The following is a 17,726-nucleotide window of genomic DNA, read 5'->3' on the forward strand; positions in this document are numbered from 1 at the left end:
AGTCACGGTGGGATTGGTCCAAGGCCGTGGTTGCATGCGAGCTGTCTCTTGACCACTTGCCTTTCTTTCATCCTACTCCTTCTTCCTCTAGACACATCAATGTTGGCAGTGACTTTCAGGCCGAGCTCCCTGAGGTGCAGACCGGGCCGCCAAGTGAGGATGAAGAGCCTGCAACCCTGGTCTGGAAGCCCTTGGAGGAAGACAACTGTGACCTGGAAAAACCGGACAGAGGTAGCTGTCAAGCTTTCTTTCCACTCCTGAGATAGTCGGGTGTGTAAAATGCTGGTTTTTGGATAAAAAGGCAGCTTTTGGCAGGCTCTGCTTCTCTCCTTGTCATGCCCATCTTCCCTTCTGGAAGTGGTAGGGGCAAGGAGAATGCTCTGCTTCTGCAGCAGAGCAGGAAAAAGAGCAACTGTGCTGCTCTCCAAATGGGTCAGGGGCATCTGCCAGTGGAGGAAGGGAGATTGGCCCCCACTCCTTATGCCAAAAGCTGCATGGAAGGGAGAGGCAGCACTAGGTGGGCCCTTGCTTCAGCTGCCCCTTGCTTTGCTCTCCCTTTCGTGCTCTCCAAGCTGCAGGCTTTAGCTCTTGTGCTTTCCTTCTGCCTTGTATGGCAAGCATTCCCCTTTGTTGGCTCAAGGCTGACTTTGGGTGGGTTTTTGTTGTGCTTGCAGTCAGAGAACTGTTGGACATGGCCAGCTCCCGTGGCCTTCCCGGGGCAGCAGCTCAGCTGGAGCTCGCCCTGCACTGCCTGCACCATGCTCGCGGCAGCGTTCCGGTAGGAAGCGGCTGTTTGGGCGCGGGCAAGAGTGGGCAGGGAATTGATAAGGCCCGGGCAGCGGGACAGCCTTTCCTGGCTGCTCCTTGAAGAAGGGAGTTCACAAGCAGCAGAGCACTCGCTGCCTGCTGTGTCTCGTCCAGCTGCGGCAGGGCTGAGCCCAAATGGCTCCAGCAGGGACAAGATCTCTCCTGGAGGCAGCACCGCAGGGTCCTGCAGCCTGCTGCCTTGAAAACCTCCTGGAGATCTGTGTTCTCTAAGACATTTTGAGGGACAATTCCCAGAAGCCTCAGTCAGCTGAGGCAATTCTGGGTGCGGGAGGAGCAAAATCATGGAGTTGGAGAGGAAAATGCTACCCTTGGGGAGCAGGAGCCAAGGGCTGGGCAGCAGAAATGAGGGACTGGGAGCAAAGCACAATCTTTGACCCATATGAGAGCCAGTGGCCCGAATCCTCAGCTGAAGAGGCAAAGCGGCTGAAGGGCAGCATTGGTGGGGTTTGGCTCCTTTTTTGTGTTGTGGGGCAGCTCAAGCCTTTTTCCTTTGCATCTTGCAGGAGGCTCTGGAGATGTTGCTCTCGGGGGGGCCTCCAACAGCTCAAGGCCATCCCTTGGCTGATTATCATTACGCAGGTAACCAAAGCCCAGCTTCTTCCTTCACTGACACGTGCTGCCGTGCCCTTAATGGCCGTGTCAAGCATTTCTGCTTCAATTAGTTGTGCTTTAAACCAGCACAAGATCTCGCCTTCTCTGGGGGCAGGGAAAGCACCAGCATCTACTCCTTCAGCTTGACTCGTTTTCCATGCTTTTTTCCCTGGGGAATGCCTGCTCTCGTCTTCATCACCTTCTGAGGGAGCAGACATGCACACACGTGAATGACGGCTGGCGCCAGCTTGCTTTCTGCAGCCAGTGGGATCTGCTTCAAGTGGCTAGAGGGATCAATTCAGCTGCTGCTTTTTCTTGCCAGGCTCTGATGGATGGACACCTGAGGAGAAGGAGGCCTTCCAAAAGGCTTTCCACACCTATGGCAAGGATTTCCATCTCATCCAGAAGCAGGTAAAGCCACAGGACATTCCTCACCTTGGCAGATCATCAGAAGGGACATGTTGATTATTGCTGGTACCAAATACTGCACCTATGTCCCTCTTTTCTCAAAACTGTTAAAGTAGTCACAAAATAGGACATGGAAGGCCTGTGTGAAAATGATGATCCTGCCTCTGCAACCCTTCTCTCCAGGCTGTTTTGGAAGACAAAGCTCTGTTCTGTCAGACTTGTCTCCCAGGTGTGCTGCTGCTTCCACAACACCTTGTGCTGGGATAACTGCAGTGAACGGGGCAAAGAAGAACTCTGCTAGAGGGACTTGTTGTTGATCTGTGCATTACACGTGGTGCCACGTAGCACAATACTCGGTTTATTACATTGCATAATGCCTCTCTGACTCCTCCATATTGATTTCATTTTACACCCTCCTCAATTTTCTCCATGACTTTAATTCCTACTTTACTCTGTATTCTCATTGTTCTCCAATGCACCCTATAGGATGGCTGTTTCAGATTCCTTCTTTTTCTCTTCACAACAGATCCCGAGTAAGACCGTGGCACAGTGTGTGGAGTATTACTACTGCTGGAAAAAAGAGCAGAAACTTACCAGCAGCACTCTTGCTCAGGTGAGTGGGAAGAAAATCCAGACATGCCAGCAGGGTCAAGAAACTGGCAGAAGGGCACAAACCCTGCTGGCAAGCCACGCCAGACGCCGCTTTGCCAGGGTCCCTTGGTCCCACGCACTGGGAGAGGCGCAGCAGGTGCTGCCCTGACTTTTGTTGTGCTGCTACCCTAAAATACGGAATTCTGGAGCACAACTTTGACCCAACAAAGCGGCACCACCACCAAAATGGGCTTTGACTCTCTACAAATCATTTTCTCAAGGGCTGGCACCCTCAGGTTCCAATCAGACCCTTCATTCCCCACTGCTTGCTAACATCAGCCATCTGGGCTGCCTTCATGGAGATGCTGCCAAATTTTAGAGATCTTTTGTAGCACCCCAGCGTATCCCCAAAAAGGAGCTGCCAGTGCCATGGCACCTTTAATACTTTCCTTACCAGCAAAGAACAATTTGCTTCACAGAGAGAGACAGAGAGAGGGAGAGAGATTATTTTGGGTAGGAGAAAATGGGTAATCATGTGTCTTCACTAGTGTGACTGAATGTCAAAGCCATGCCCTAGACATGTGGGGAGGAAAACCAGAGATAAATAGATGTTAGGCAGAGAGGTAGAAATCAGACATGTAGAACTATGGATAGCCACGTATTTATCCCACCCCCTTAGAGCTGTGGTAAAGGGGAGTATTTTCCTCCAACCTCCATGGTTGGCAGCCTGCCGCAGCCCACTGCCATATCCAGCCCTTTTCTCAGCTCCGCGGGGTTTGGAAGAATTTGCTTAGGCCAATAGATTTTTGGGGTGGACGCTGCGAATTCCAACTTTCTGAGAGGAAGGAAGCACTGATAAGGATTCTTTGATTTCCAGACTGCAGGCAAACGGAAGAGGAGGAAAAGCCCTCCCAGGAAGGAGACTGAGGAGACCGGGAAGAGAAGCCGCAAGCGGGCTGGCAGCGCGGAGTGTCCCTGCTGCCAACCGCGCCAGCCGCCCCAGCCGGCGGGAGGCCCCTTTCCGTGCGGGCAGTGCCAACGGTGCGCAAGCTCCTCCTCCTTCTGCTCCCAGCTGCCCCTTTGGCCTAAAGCACGCTGCCCCTTTCCAAAGGCACCACAGGGCAAGCTGAGGCCACTTGAAGGATGGCCCCTGGCAGCCGTGCTCAAGCTTACAGCCCACTTGGAACCCAAACCGCTTCGTTCAAACCCAGCATTCCCAGTGAAACCTTGCCATGCCCCAACAAGACACAGTTCATACAAGCAGGAACAGATGCATCAAAGCTTGCTTTGCTGCTGCTGATCCAATTAAACCTAGGATGAAGCAAAAGGAGGAAGACATTTCAAAGAATTGAAACCAGCAAGATCAGACTCATGGTGCTGATCACTTAATAAATGTGTCAGCCTGAAAAGACAGAAATTCATCAAAAAATGGAGATCTCAACACTTGTATGCACTTCATACACACTTGATCTCGGTGTGTATGAAGTTAACAATGGATGGTTTGTTTCCTGTCTTCCAGGGAGTTTGCAACCATCAAGGGGAGGAACACGCACAGGAGAAGACATCGCCCACGCAAGGATGCACAGCCTCTCCCCAAAAAGAAATGACCAAATTAGCCCAGCAATTGTCCAGGACTAGCAAGAGTTAGGTGTCTGGAGGACTAGATTGAAATAAGATTGCTTTGTTAGATTTAGGATTGTTTATTCTTCTATTAGTTTACCTGATAGGAATCTCCCAGTTTATTAGTTAAGATACATTAGTATTAATAAAGATGTATTAGTAGTATTAGATTTAGCGGTAAATGTAAGAGGTTTGGTGTTTGCTATGCTTCAACTTTTCACATTTTGCCTTTGTTGAGATATCATCTGTCTGTATTATCAAACCAAAGTTTGTTCCATTTTGCCTTTTTGTCTGTATGAAATCCCTGAGGCAGTGCTCGTTACATTTCCTTGGTGTTGCATGCACGGCATTTGCCCTGAGAGAGCAATGGGGGCACAGGAGTCCCCCCCAGGCCCAGCCCCTGGCTCAGCTGGCAGCACTTCCAGAGGCGTGTCCCCATTACTGCCAATGAAATCATGGTGGAGCTTCCTCCTTTGATTCCTGAACATCTCAGCTGGGAGTGGCTGGGGAGGCTTTGCTGAATTCAATGCATTGGATCTAAAGGAGTGCTCTTGTCTCACTGTACTTGCTGGGATAAAAGTAGTGGGTTGAGGCCTTTTTGTTGCCCAGCAACATAACTTTGTTTCATTTTGGGGGACAGATGGACTTGAGCACCTTGGAGGACTTTTCTAACCTCTCTGATTCTAGAAAAGAAATATCCACATGCACCACAAAGACACCAGGAGTTCAGATTCAGTTTCGCTTTAAAGGACCAGGCTCTGAGCCTCCAGTAATGTCCTTAGCTAAAGCAGAGCAGCTGTGAACCTGATCCTCTCACTTCGCACAGCTTTGGTATTTGCGCCAAAGAAGAATCCAAGTCACTCTTTTACCCAGCCCAGCAAATGGCTCTGCCTAGCAAGGCTTTGGCAGCAGGGGCTGTGGAGGATGGCGAGGGGGCGAGGCAGGGGGGAATGGCCAGGCTGCTTCTGGGAAGTGACCAAAGCTTGCCCTTGCCTGCTGGAGCCAGTGCAGGTGGGATCTGGAGCCTACAAAGTATCTGCCTTGCAGTGGGCCTCGTTCCAGATGTTTTCCCAGCAGGTGGCTGGCGTGGGTGTAACATGCAGGCTGGGAAGGAAGCAAGATCTGCTTTTGCTTAAACCTTAGGCAGGAAAGCAGTACAAGTGGCTGGGTTTTGCCATATCTGGCACCTAAGTATTGAAACCAAGCTGAAGGCCATTAGTGTGGAAAAGAAATTCTCTTGGTGTTACTTCCTTAGAGGAATGCCAGAGTAGTGGAATGCCTTCTTCAAGGCAGCAGAAAGAGAGACCTAGAAATTCTGCATGACGTGCTGACTACAGCAATGCTGGTGGGCTGCCCCAATGTGTGTGTCCCCATCAGCTCCCCTGAGAAACATCCCGTTTCTCCACGTTTCAGGGATGGGGTGTTGAGGTGAGAGACCAGCTCAGCAGGCCAAAGGAGGGAAAACATCAAGTGACATTATTGGGCACCAGGCAATTGAGAAAGGGGGCAGGATGAATGCCGCCACTTGGAGAGAAATCTTTACACTTGGTTCTGCACGGAACGATTTGCAAGCTCTAGCTCCTCTCAGAGCCAGAGGAGAGGCAGCGGCAGGTGTCCTCCTGGTTCTGCAGTGCAGGAAATGTGGAATGGGCCCTTGGACAGAGCCAGCCTCCTCTGCCTGTTCAGCTGCAGGCACCTTACAGAGAAGCACAGAGGAGAGCCAGAGCTGTCCCGGCTCTGCTTTTCCATGTCCAGAGGACTGAGGAGAAAAGCCCCAATGGGGAGCTCCTCAGAGCAAACTTGCAGCTGAAGAAGTAGAAGGGGCAAAGGTGGCCTATCCCTGTTTCTGTCCCATGGTTCCCCTGGGGTTCTGCATGGAATGTTGGGCTGTGCCCATAGCAACTGCCCTTGTCTGCTGCTCCTGCGGCCGTTGGTGGAACACTGGTGGAGCAGCGCTGGAGCAGCAGCTGCAGCATCTGCTCCTGGGCTGTCCCTCAGCAGCCATCTTCTGCACTCAGCACCACAGCTGGCCTCTGCAGCCACATCCTCATCTCCTCGTCTGCCGCCAGGCATCCCCACAGTACTTTGGCACTGTGCAAGGTAAGAAAATCCCCGTGGGCCCCAAAGCACTCACAGAACAGCAGGAGGCTCCAGCTGGCTCTGCCACCAACCACCACAGACACGGTGCGTGGTCACTTTCCCCAGATGAGGTTGCACATGAAAGCAGGCTGCAACTTCTCCAGGAATAATGCTGCCTCCAGGGGAAATGCAGACCTTTCTATAGAGGACGTAGGGAGCTGTCACGGTGCACTTGCAGATTCTCGTCCTCTGATGACCTGTGTAAAAGTTCGTGGCACCCCTTTAAGTCCTAAAACTACGTTGTGGTAACCCCAAAGCCAATTGGTCATTCTGGAGGAGGTCAGGGGTTCAGTGTCCACTAATCCTGTTACGCCCTCACTCTGGTCACACCTCCTGCAAAGCTTGAAAAACCAGAAGGATGGGACTTCTCCTCTGGGATGCCTGCCCATCAGAGCATGGAAGCAGTTTGCTGGGCTTGTCCTGCAGTACTGGCTTTCATCCTCAGAAATGATCTGGTTGCAGCAATTCTTATGTACTCACATACTTACATCACTTCCAGACACTGGAACAATATTCTATTTTCATAGCTTTTTTGATTTTTTTCCACCTGCCTTACATATCTTTTCCAGAGAGATATTGCTATAGATTTGTCTGTGTTGTTCAATGTGTGTAGGGCTGGCTCTGCCTCACGGTCAGAGGCAGCTGTGAAATGCCCTCTTGAGTGGTGCTTCTCAGGAACACAATCACAGTGTCACAGCATTTTCTGGGCTGGAAGGGACTCCCAAAGATCATGGAGCCCAGCACCTGGGCCTGCTCAGGACAGCTTCAGGAATCCCAGCCTGTGCCCAAGAGCAGTGTCCAAAGACTTTTGGAGCTCTCTCAGCCTTGGTGCTGGGAGCCCTTCCCTGGGGAGGCAGTTCCAGTGCCCAAGCCCCCTCTGGCTCCTTCCATCCAACCCAAGCCTGCAGTAGTGCATCTTCCATGCATCCTCTTGGCTCTTCTCACTGGCCCCAAGACTCACGGCACTCTAGTGCCTGCCCTTCAGCTTTCCTTCTTCAGGAAGCTGCAGACTGCTAGAGGGACCTGCCTCAGAAATTCCAAGTGAAAAACACAGCAATGACACCTAATGGAGAAGAGCTGGGACAGAGGAGCTTGGGGTTTTCAGTGGTGAGGATGAGAAGCAAGGCTACCGACACATCTTGGCAGAATGAGTTTTATCTGGAGCGTTGTTTTGATCTCTTTCAGGTGGAAAGGAGAGGCGCAATGAAAAGGAAAGCAAGAGCCCACACTGAGCCGTGAGTTTTTGGCCTAGGGTTAAAGGACAGCAAACTTGAGGAATGGCGAGCAGGACAACTGCTCTTTCAGAGTCAGGGTGGGATTGGTCCAAGGCCGTGGTTGCATGCGAGCTGTCTCTTGACCACTTGCCTTTCTTTCATCCTACTCCTTCTTCCTCTAGACACATCAATGTTGGCAGTGACTTTCAGGCCGAGCTCCCTGAGGTGCAGACCGGGCCGCCAAGTGAGGATGAAGAGCCTGCAACCCTGGTCTGGAAGCCCTTGGAGGAAGACAACTGTGACCTGGAAAAACCGGACAGAGGTAGCTGTCAAGCTTTCTTTCCACTCCTGAGATAGTCGGGTGTGTAAAATGCTGGTTTTTGGATAAAAAGGCAGCTTTTGGCAGGCTCTGCTTCTCTCCTTGTCATGCCCATCTTCCCTTCTGGAAGTGGTAGGGGCAAGGAGAATGCTCTGCTTCTGCAGCAGAGCAGGAAAAAGAGCAACTGTGCTGCTCTCCAAATGGGTCAGGGGCATCTGCCAGTGGAGGAAGGGAGATTGGCCCCCACTCCTTATGCCAAAAGCTGCATGGAAGGGAGAGGCAGCACTAGGTGGGCCCTTGCTTCAGCTGCCCCTTGCTTTGCTCTCCCTTTCGTGCTCTCCAAGCTGCAGGCTTTAGCTCTTGTGCTTTCCTTCTGCCTTGTATGGCAAGCATTCCCCTTTGTTGGCTCAAGGCTGACTTTGGGTGGGTTTTTGTTGTGCTTGCAGTCAGAGAACTGTTGGACATGGCCAACAGCTCCCGTGGCCTTCCCGGGGCAGCAGCTCAGCTGGAGCTCGCCCTGCACTGCCTGCACCATGCTCGCGGCAGCGTTCCGGTAGGAAGCGGCTGTTTGGGCGCGGGCAAGAGTGGGCAGGGAATTGATAAGTCCCGGGCAGCGGGACAGCCTTTCCTGGCTGCTCCTTGAAGAAGGGAGTTCACAAGCAGCAGAGCACTCGCTGCCTGCTGTGTCTCGTCCAGCTGCGGCAGGGCTGAGCCCAAATGGCTCCAGCAGGGACAAGATCTCTCCTGGAGGCAGCGGCGCAGGGTCCTGCAGCCTGCTGCCTTGAAAACCTCCTGGAGATCTGTGTTCTCTAAGACATTTTGAGGGACAATTCCCAGAAGCCTCAGTCAGCTGAGGCAATTCTGGGTGCGGGAGGAGCAAAATCATGGAGTTGGAGAGGAAAATGCTACCCTTGGGGAGCAGGAGCCAAGGGCTGGGCAGCAGAAATGAGGGACTGGGAGCAAAGCACAATCTTTGACCCATATGAGAGCCAGTGGCCCGAATCCTCAGCTGAAGAGGCAAAGCGGCTGAAGGGCAGCATTGGTGGGGTTTGGCTCCTTTTTTGTGTTGTGGGACAGCTCAAGCCTTTTTCCTTTGCATCTTGCAGGAGGCTCTGGAGATGTTGCTCTCGGGGGGGCCTCCAACAGCTCAAGGCCATCCCTTGGCTGATTATCATTACGCAGGTAACCAAAGCCCAGCTTCTTCCTTCACTGACACGTGCTGCCGTGCCCTTAATGGCCGTGTCAAGCATTTCTGCTTCAATTAGTTGTGCTTTAAACCAGCACAAGATCTCGCCTTCTCTGGGGGCAGGGAAAGCACCAGCATCTACTCCTTCAGCTTGACTCATTTTCCATGCTTTTTTCCCTGGGGAATGCCTGCTCTCGTCTTCATCACCTTCTGAGGGAGCAGACATGCACACACGTGAATGACGGCTGGCGCCAGCTTGCTTTCTGCAGCCAGTGGGATCTGCTTCAAGTGGCTAGAGGGATCAATTCAGCTGCTGCGTTTTCTTGCCAGGCTCTGATGGATGGACACCTGAGGAGAAGGAGGCCTTCCAAAAGGCTTTCCACACCTATGGCAAGGATTTCCATCTCATCCAGAAGCAGGTAAAGCCACAGGACATTCCTCACCTTGGCAGATCATCAGAAGGGACATGTTGATTATTGCTGGTACCAAATACTGCACCTATGTCCCTCTTTTCTCAAAACTGTTAAAGTAGTCACAAAATAGGACATGGAAGGCCTGTGTGAAAATGATGATCCTGCCTCTGCAACCCTTCTCTCCAGGCTGTTTTGGAAGACAAAGCTCTGTTCTGTCAGACTTGTCTCCCAGGTGTGCTGCTGCTTCCACAACACCTTGTGCTGGGATAACTGCAGTGAACGGGGCAAAGAAGAACTCTGCTAGAGGGACTTGTTGTTGATCTGTGCATTACACGTGGTGCCACGTAGCACAATACTCGGTTTATTACATTGCATAATGCCTCTCTGACTCCTCCATATTGATTTCATTTTACACCCTCCTCAATTTTCTCCATGACTTTAATTCCTACTTTACTCTGTATTCTCATTGTTCTCCAATGCACCCTATAGGATGGCTGTTTCAGATTCCTTCTTTTTCTCTTCACAACAGATCCCGAGTAAGACCGTGGCACAGTGTGTGGAGTATTACTACTGCTGGAAAAAAGAGCAGAAACTTACCAGCAGCACTCTTGCTCAGGTGAGTGGGAAGAAAATCCAGACATGCCAGCAGGGTCAAGAAACTGGCAGAAGGGCACAAACCCTGCTGGCAAGCCACGCCAGACGCCGCTTTGCCAGGGTCCCTTGGTCCCACGCACTGGGAGAGGCGCAGCAGGTGCTGCCCTGACTTTTGTTGTGCTGCTACCCTAAAATACGGAATTCTGGAGCACAACTTTGACCCAACAAAGCGGCACCACCACCAAAATGGGCTTTGACTCTCTACAAATCATTTTCTCAAGGGCTGGCACCCTCAGGTTCCAATCAGACCCTTCATTCCCCACTGCTTGCTAACATCAGCCATCTGAGCTGCCTTCATGGAGATGCTGCAGATTTTCAGGGATCTTTTGTAGCACCCCAGCGTATCCCCAAAAAGGAGCTGCCAGTGCCATGGCACCTTTAATACTTTCCTTACCAGCAAAGAACAATTTGCTTCACAGAGAGAAACAGAGAGAGGGAGAGAGATTATTTTGGGTAGGAGAAAATGGGTAATCATGTGTCTTCACTAGTGTGACTGAATGTCAAAGCCATGCCCTAGACATGTGGGGAGGAAAACCAGAGATAAATAGATGTTAGGCAGAGAGGTAGAAATCAGACATGTAGAACTCTGGATAGCCACGTATTTATCCCACCCCCTTAGAGCTGTGGTAAAGGGGAGTATTTTCCTCCAACCTCCATGGTTGGCAGCCTGCCGCAGCCCACTGCCATATCCAGCCCTTTTCTCAGCTCCGCGGGGTTTGGAAGAATTTGCTTAGGCCAATAGATTTTTGGGGTGGACGCTGCGAATTCCAACTTTCTGAGAGGAAGGAAGCACTGATAAGGATTCTTTGATTTCCAGACTGCGGGCAAACGGAAGAGGAGGAAAAGCCCTCCCAGGAAGGAGACTGGGGAGACAGGGAAGAGAAGCCGCAAGCGGGCTGGCAGCGCGGAGTGTCCCTGCTGCCAACCGCGCCAGCCGCCCCAGCCGGCGGGAGGCCCCTTTCCGTGCGGGCAGTGCCAACGGTGCGCAAGCTCCTCCTCCTTCTGCTCCCAGCTGCCCCTTTGGCCTAAAGCACGCTGCCCCTTTCCAAAGGCACCACAGGGCAAGCTGAGGCCACTTGAAGGATGGCCCCTGGCAGCCGTGCTCAAGCTTACAGCCCACTTGGAACCCAAACCGCTTCGTTCAAACCCAGCATTCCCAGTGAAACCTTGCCATGCCCCAACAAGACACAGTTCATACAAGCAGGAACACATGCATCAAAGCTTGCTTTGATGCTGCTGATCCAATTAAACCTAGGATCAAGCAAAAGGAGGAAGACATTTCAAAGAATTGAAACCAGCAAGATCAGACTCATGGTGCTGATCACTTAATAAATGTGTCAGCCTGAAAAGACAAAAATTCATCAAAAAATGGAGATCTCAACACTTGTATGCACTTCATACACACTTGATCTCGGTGTGTATGAAGTTAACAATGGATGGTTTGTTTCCTGTCTTCCAGGGAGTTTGCAACCATCAAGGGGAGGAACACGCACAGGAGAAGACATCGCCCACGCAAGGATGCACAGCCTCTCCCCAAAAAGAAATGACCAAATTAGCCCAGCAATTGTCCAGGACTAGCAAGAGTTAGGTGTCTGGAGGACTAGATTGAAATAAGATTGCTTTGTTAGATTTAGGATTGTTTATTCTTCTATTAGTTTACCTGATAGGAATCTCCCAGTTTATTAGTTAAGATACATTAGTATTAATAAAGATGTATTAGTAGTATTAGATTTAGCGGTAAATGTAAGAGGTTTGGTGTTTGCTATGCTTCAACTTTTCACATTTTGCCTTTGTTGAGATATCATCTGTCTGTATCATTAAACAAAAGTTTGTTCCATTTTGCCTTTTTGTCTGTATGAAATCCCTGAGGCAGTGCTCGTTACATTTCCTTGGTGTTGCATGCACGGCATTTGCCCTGAGAGAGCAATGGGGGCACAGGAGTCCCCCCCAGGCCCAGCCCCTGGCTCAGCTGGCAGCACTTCCAGAGGCGTGTCCCCATTACTGCCAATGAAATCATGGGGGAGCTTCCTCCTTTGATTCCTGAACATCTCAGCTGGGAGTGGCTGGGGAGGCTTTGCTGAATTCAGTGCACAGGATCTAAAGGAGTGCCCTTGTCTCACTATACTTGCTGGGATAAAAGTAGTGGGTTGAGGCCTTTTTGTTGCCCAGCAACATAACTTTGTTTCATTTTGGGGGACAGATGGACTTGAGCACCCTGGAGGACTTTTCTAACCTCTCTGATTCTAGAAAAGAAATATCCACATGCACCACAAAGACACCAGGAGTTCAGATTCAGTTTCGCTTTAAAGGACCAGGCTCTGAGCCTCCAGTAATGTCCTTAGCTAAAGCAGAGCAGCTGTGAACCTGATCCTCTCACTTCTCACAGCTTTGGTATTTGCACCAAAGAAGAATCCAAGTCACTCTTTTACCCAGCCCAGCAAATGGCTCTGCCTAGCAAGGCTTTGGCAGCAGGGGCTGTGGAGGATGGCGAGGGGGCGAGGCAGGGGGGTATGGCCAGGCTGCTTCTGGGAAGTGACCAAAGCTTGCCCTTGCCTGCTGGAGCCAGTGCAGGTGGGATCTGGAGCCTACAAAGTATCTGCCTTGCAGTGGGCCTCGTTCCAGATGTTTTCCCAGCAGGTGGCTGGCGTGGGTGTAACATGCAGGCTGGGAAGGAAGCAAGATTTGCTTTTGCTTAAACCTTAGGCAGGGAAGCAGTACAAGTGGCTGGGTTTTGCCATATCTGGCACCTAAGTATTGAAACCAAGCTGAAGGCCATTAGTGTGGAAAAGAAATTCTCTTGGTGTTACTTCCTTAGAGGAATGCCAGAGTAGTGGAATGCCTTCTTCAAGGCAGCAGAAAGAGAGACCTAGAAATTCTGCATGACGTGCTGACTACAGCAATGCTGGTGGGCTGCCCCAGTGTGTGTGTCCCCATCAGCTCCCCTGAGAAACATCCCGTTTCTCCACGTTTCAGGGATGGGGTGTTGAGGTGAGAGACCAGCTGAGCAGGCCAAAGGAGGGAAAACATCAAGTGACATTATTGGGCACCAGGCAATTGAGAAAGGGGGCAGGATGAATGCCACCACTTTGAGAGAAATCTTTACACTTGGTTCTGCACGGAACGATTTGCAAGCTCTAGCTCCTCTCAGAGCCAGAGGAGAGGCAGCGGCAGGAGTCCTCCTGGTTCTGCAGTGCAGGAAATGTGGAATGGGCCCTTGGACAGAGCCAGCCTCCTCTGCCTGTTCAGCTGCAGGCACCTTACAGAGAAGCACAGAGGAGAGCCAGAGCTGTCCCGGCTCTGCTTTTCCATGTCCAGAGGACTGAGGAGAAAAGCCCCAATGGGGAGCTCCTCAGAGCAAACTTGCAACTGAAGAAGTAGAAGGGGCAAAGGTGGCCTATCCCTGTTTCTGTCCCATGGTTCCCCTGGGGTTCTGCATGGAATGTTGGGCTGTGCCCGTAGCAACTGCCCTTGTCTGCTGCTCCTGCGGCCGTTGGTGGAACACTGGTGGAGCAGCGCTGGAGCAGCAGCTGCAGCATCTGCTCCTGGGCTGTCCCTCAGCAGCCACCTTCTGCACTCAGCGCCACAGCTGGCCTCTGCAGCCACATCCTCATCTCCTCGTCTGCCGCCAGGCATCCCCACAGCACTTTGGCACTGTGCAAGGTAAGAAAATCCCCGTGGGCCCCAAAGCACTCACAGAACAGCAGGAGGCTCCAGCTGGCTCTGCCACCAACCACCACAGACACGGCGCGTGGTCACTTTCCCCAGACGAGGTTGCACATGAAAGCAGGCTGCAACTTCTCCAGGAATAATGTTGCCTCCAGGGGAAATGCAGACCTTTCTATAGAGGACGTAGGGAGCTGTCACGGTGCACTTGCAGATTCTCGTCCTCTGATGACCTGTGTAAAAGTTCGTGGCACCCCTTTAAGTCCTAAAACTACGTTGTGGTAACCCCAAAGCCAATTGGTCATTCTGGAGGAGGTCAGGGGTTCAGTGTCCACTAATCCTGTTACGCCCTCACTCTGGTCACACCTCCTGCAAAGCTTGAAAAACCAGAAGGATGGGACTTCTCCTCTGGGATGCCTGCCCATCAGAGCATGGAAGCAGTTTGCTGGGCTTGTCCTGCAGTACTGGCTTTCATCCTCAGAAATGATCTGGTTGCAGCAATTCTTATGTACTCACATACTTACATCACTTCCAGACACTGGAACAATATTCTATTTTCATAGCTTTTTTGATTTTTTTCCACCTGCCTTACATATCTTTTCCAGAGAGATATTGCTATAGATTTGTCTGTGTTGTTCAATGTGTGTAGGGCTGGCTCTGCCTCACGGTCAGAGGCAGCTGTGAAATGCCCTCTTGAGTGGTGCTTCTCAGGAACACAATCACAGTGTCACAGCATTTTCTGGGCTGGAAGGGACTCCCAAAGATCATGGAGCCCAGCACCTGGGCCTGCTCAGGACAGCCTCAAGAATCCCAGCCTGTGCCCAAGAGCAGTGTCCAAAGACTTTTGGAGCTCTCTCAGCCTTGGTGCTGGGAGCCCTTCCCTGGGGAGGCAGTTCCAGTGCCCAAGCCCCCTCTGGCTCCTTCCATCCAACCCAAGCCTGCAGTAGTGCATCTTCCATGCATCCTCTTGGCTCTTCTCACTGGCCCCAAGACTCACGGCACTCTAGTGCCTGCCCTTCAGCTTTCCTTCTTCAGGAAGCTGCAGACTGCTAGAGGGACCTGCCTCAGAAATTCCAAGTGAAAAACACAGCAATGACACCTAATGGAGAAGAGCTGGGACAGAGGAGCTTGGGGTTTTCAGTGGTGAGGATGAGAAGCAAGGCTACCGACACATCTTGGCAGAATGAGTTTCATCTGGAGCGTTGTTTTGATCTCTTTCAGGTGGAAAGGAGAGGCGCAATGAAAAGGAAAGCAAGAGCCCACACTGAGCCGTGAGTTTTTGGCCTAGGGTTAAAGGACAGCAAACTTGAGGAATGGCGAGCAGGACAACTGCTCTTTCAGAGTCAGGGTGGGATTGGTCCAAGGCCGTGGTTGCATGCGAGCTGTCTCTTGACCACTTGCCTTTCTTTCATCCTACTCCTTCTTCCTCTAGACACATCAATGTTGGCAGTGACTTTCAGGCCGAGCTCCCTGAGGTGCAGACCGGGCCGCCAAGTGAGGATGAAGAGCCTGCAACCCTGGTCTGGAAGCCCTTGGAGGAAGACAACTGTGACCTGGAAAAACCGGACAGAGGTAGCTGTCAAGCTTTCTTTCCACTCCTGAGATAGTCGGGTGTGTAAAATGCTGGTTTTTGGATAAAAAGGCAGCTTTTGGCAGGCTCTGCTTCTCTCCTTGTCATGCCCATCTTCCCTTCTGGAAGTGGTAGGGGCAAGGAGAATGCTCTGCTTCTGCAGCAGAGCAGGAAAAAGAGCAACTGTGCTGCTCTCCAAATGGGTCAGGGGCATCTGCCAGTGGAGGAAGGGAGATTGGCCCCCACTCCTTATGCCAAAAGCTGCATGGAAGGGAGAGGCAGCACTAGGTGGGCCCTTGCTTCAGCTGCCCCTTGCTTTGCTCTCCCTTTCGTGCTCTCCAAGCTGCAGGCTTTAGCTCTTGTGCTTTCCTTCTGCCTTGTATGGCAAGCATTCCCCTTTGTTGGCTCAAGGCTGACTTTGGGTGGGTTTTTGTTGTGCTTGCAGTCAGAGAACTGTTGGACATGGCCAGCTCCCGTGGCCTTCCCGGGGCAGCAGCTCAGCTGGAGCTCGCCCTGCACTGCCTGCACCATGCTCGCGGCAGCGTTCCGGTAGGAAGCGGCTGTTTGGGCGCGGGCAAGAGTGGGCAGGGAATTGATAAGGCCCGGGCAGCGGGACAGCCTTTCCTGGCTGCTCCTTGAAGAAGGGAGTTCACAAGCAGCAGAGCACTCGCTGCCTGCTGTGTCTCGTCCAGCTGCGGCAGGGCTGAGCCCAAATGGCTCCAGCAGGGACAAGATCTCTCCTGGAGGCAGCACCGCAGGGTCCTGCAGCCTGCTGCCTTGAAAACCTCCTGGAGATCTGTGTTCTCTAAGACATTTTGAGCGACAATTCCCAGAAGCCTCAGTCAGCTGAGGCAATTCTGGGTGCGGGAGGAGCAAAATCATGGAGTTGGAGAGGAAAATGCTGCCCTTGGGGAGCAGGAGCCAAGGGCTGGGCAGCAGAAATGAGGGACTGGGAGCAAAGCACAATCTTTGACCCATATGAGAGCCAGTGGCCCGAATCCTCAGCTGAAGAGGCAAAGCGGCTGAAGGGCAGCATTGGTGGGGTTTGGCTCCTTTTTTGTGTTGTGGGGCAGCTCAAGCCTTTTTCCTTTGCATCTTGCAGGAGGCTCTGGAGATGTTGCTCTCGGGGGGGCCTCCAACAGCTCAAGGCCATCCCTTGGCTGATTATCATTACGCAGGTAACCAAAGCCCAGCTTCTTCCTTCACTGACACGTGCTGCCGTGCCCTTAATGGCCGTGTCAAGCATTTCTGCTTCAATTAGTTGTGCTTTAAACCAGCACAAGATCTCGCCTTCTCTGGGGGCAGGGAAAGCACCAGCATCTACTCCTTCAGCTTGACTCGTTTTCCATGCTTTTTTCCCTGGGGAATGCCTGCTCTCGTCTTCATCACCTTCTGAGGGAGCAGACATGCACACACGTGAATGACGGCTGGCGCCAGCTTGCTTTCTGCAGCCAGTGGGATCTGCTTCAAGTGGCTAGAGGGATCAATTCAGCTGCTGCGTTTTCTTGCCAGGCTCTGATGGATGGACACCTGAGGAGAAGGAGGCCTTCCAAAAGGCTTTCCACACCTATGGCAAGGATTTCCATCTCATCCAGAAGCAGGTAAAGCCACAGGACATTCCTCACCTTGGCAGATCATCAGAAGGGACATGTTGATTATTGCTGGTACCAAATACTGCACCTATGTCCCTCTTTTCTCAAAACTGTTAAAGTAGTCACAAAATAGGACATGGAAGGCCTGTGTGAAAATGATGATCCTGCCTCTGCAACCCTTCTCTCCAGGCTGTTTTGGAAGACAAAGCTCTGTTCTGTCAGACTTGTCTCCCAGGTGTGCTGCTGCTTCCACAACACCTTGTGCTGGGATAACTGCAGTGAACGGGGCAAAGAAGAACTCTGCTAGAGGGACTTGTTGTTGATCTGTGCATTACACGTGGTGCCACGTAGCACAATACTCGGTTTATTACATTGCATAATGCCTCTCTGACTCCTCCATATTGATTTCATTTTACACCCTCCTCAATTTTCTCCATGACTTTAATTCCTACTTTACTCTGTATTCTCATTGTTCTCCAATGCACCCTATAGGATGGCTGTTTCAGATTCCTTCTTTTGCTTTTCACAACAGATCCCGAGTAAGACCGTGGCACAGTGTGTGGAGTATTACTACTGCTGGAAAAAAGAGCAGAAACTTACCAGCAGCACTCTTGCTCAGGTGAGTGGGAAGAAAATCCAGACATGCCAGCAGGGTCAAGAAACTGGCAGAAGGGCACAAACCCTGCTGGCAAGCCACGCCAGACGCCGCTTTGCCAGGGTCCCTTGGTCCCACGCACTGGGAGAGGCGCAGCAGGTGCTGCCCTGACTTTTGTTGTGCTGCTACCCTAAAATACGGAATTCTGGAGCACAACTTTGACCCAACAAAGCGGCACCACCACCAAAATGGGCTTTGACTCTCTACAAATCATTTTCTCAAGGGCTGGCACCCTCAGGTTCCAATCAGACCCTTCATTCCCCACTGCTTGCTAACATCAGCC

General features: G+C 51.7%; 1 long non-coding RNA gene across 1 annotated transcript; it reads left to right on the forward strand.

Annotated features, from left to right (window-relative positions):
• The first annotated feature begins 1,738 nt into the window (after window positions 1-1,738).
• LOC135293248 (uncharacterized) lies at window positions 1,739-3,359 on the forward strand. The gene is made up of 3 exons (XR_010355347.1): window positions 1,739-1,830; window positions 2,354-2,440; window positions 3,296-3,359. It is a non-coding gene; the product is annotated as an uncharacterized LOC135293248 (long non-coding RNA).
• Window positions 3,360-17,726: the final 14,367 nt, after the last annotated feature.

Source organism: Passer domesticus, unplaced genomic scaffold, assembly GCF_036417665.1.
Source record: "Passer domesticus isolate bPasDom1 unplaced genomic scaffold, bPasDom1.hap1 HAP1_SCAFFOLD_93, whole genome shotgun sequence".
Lineage (NCBI taxonomy): Eukaryota > Metazoa > Chordata > Aves > Passeriformes > Passeridae > Passer > Passer domesticus.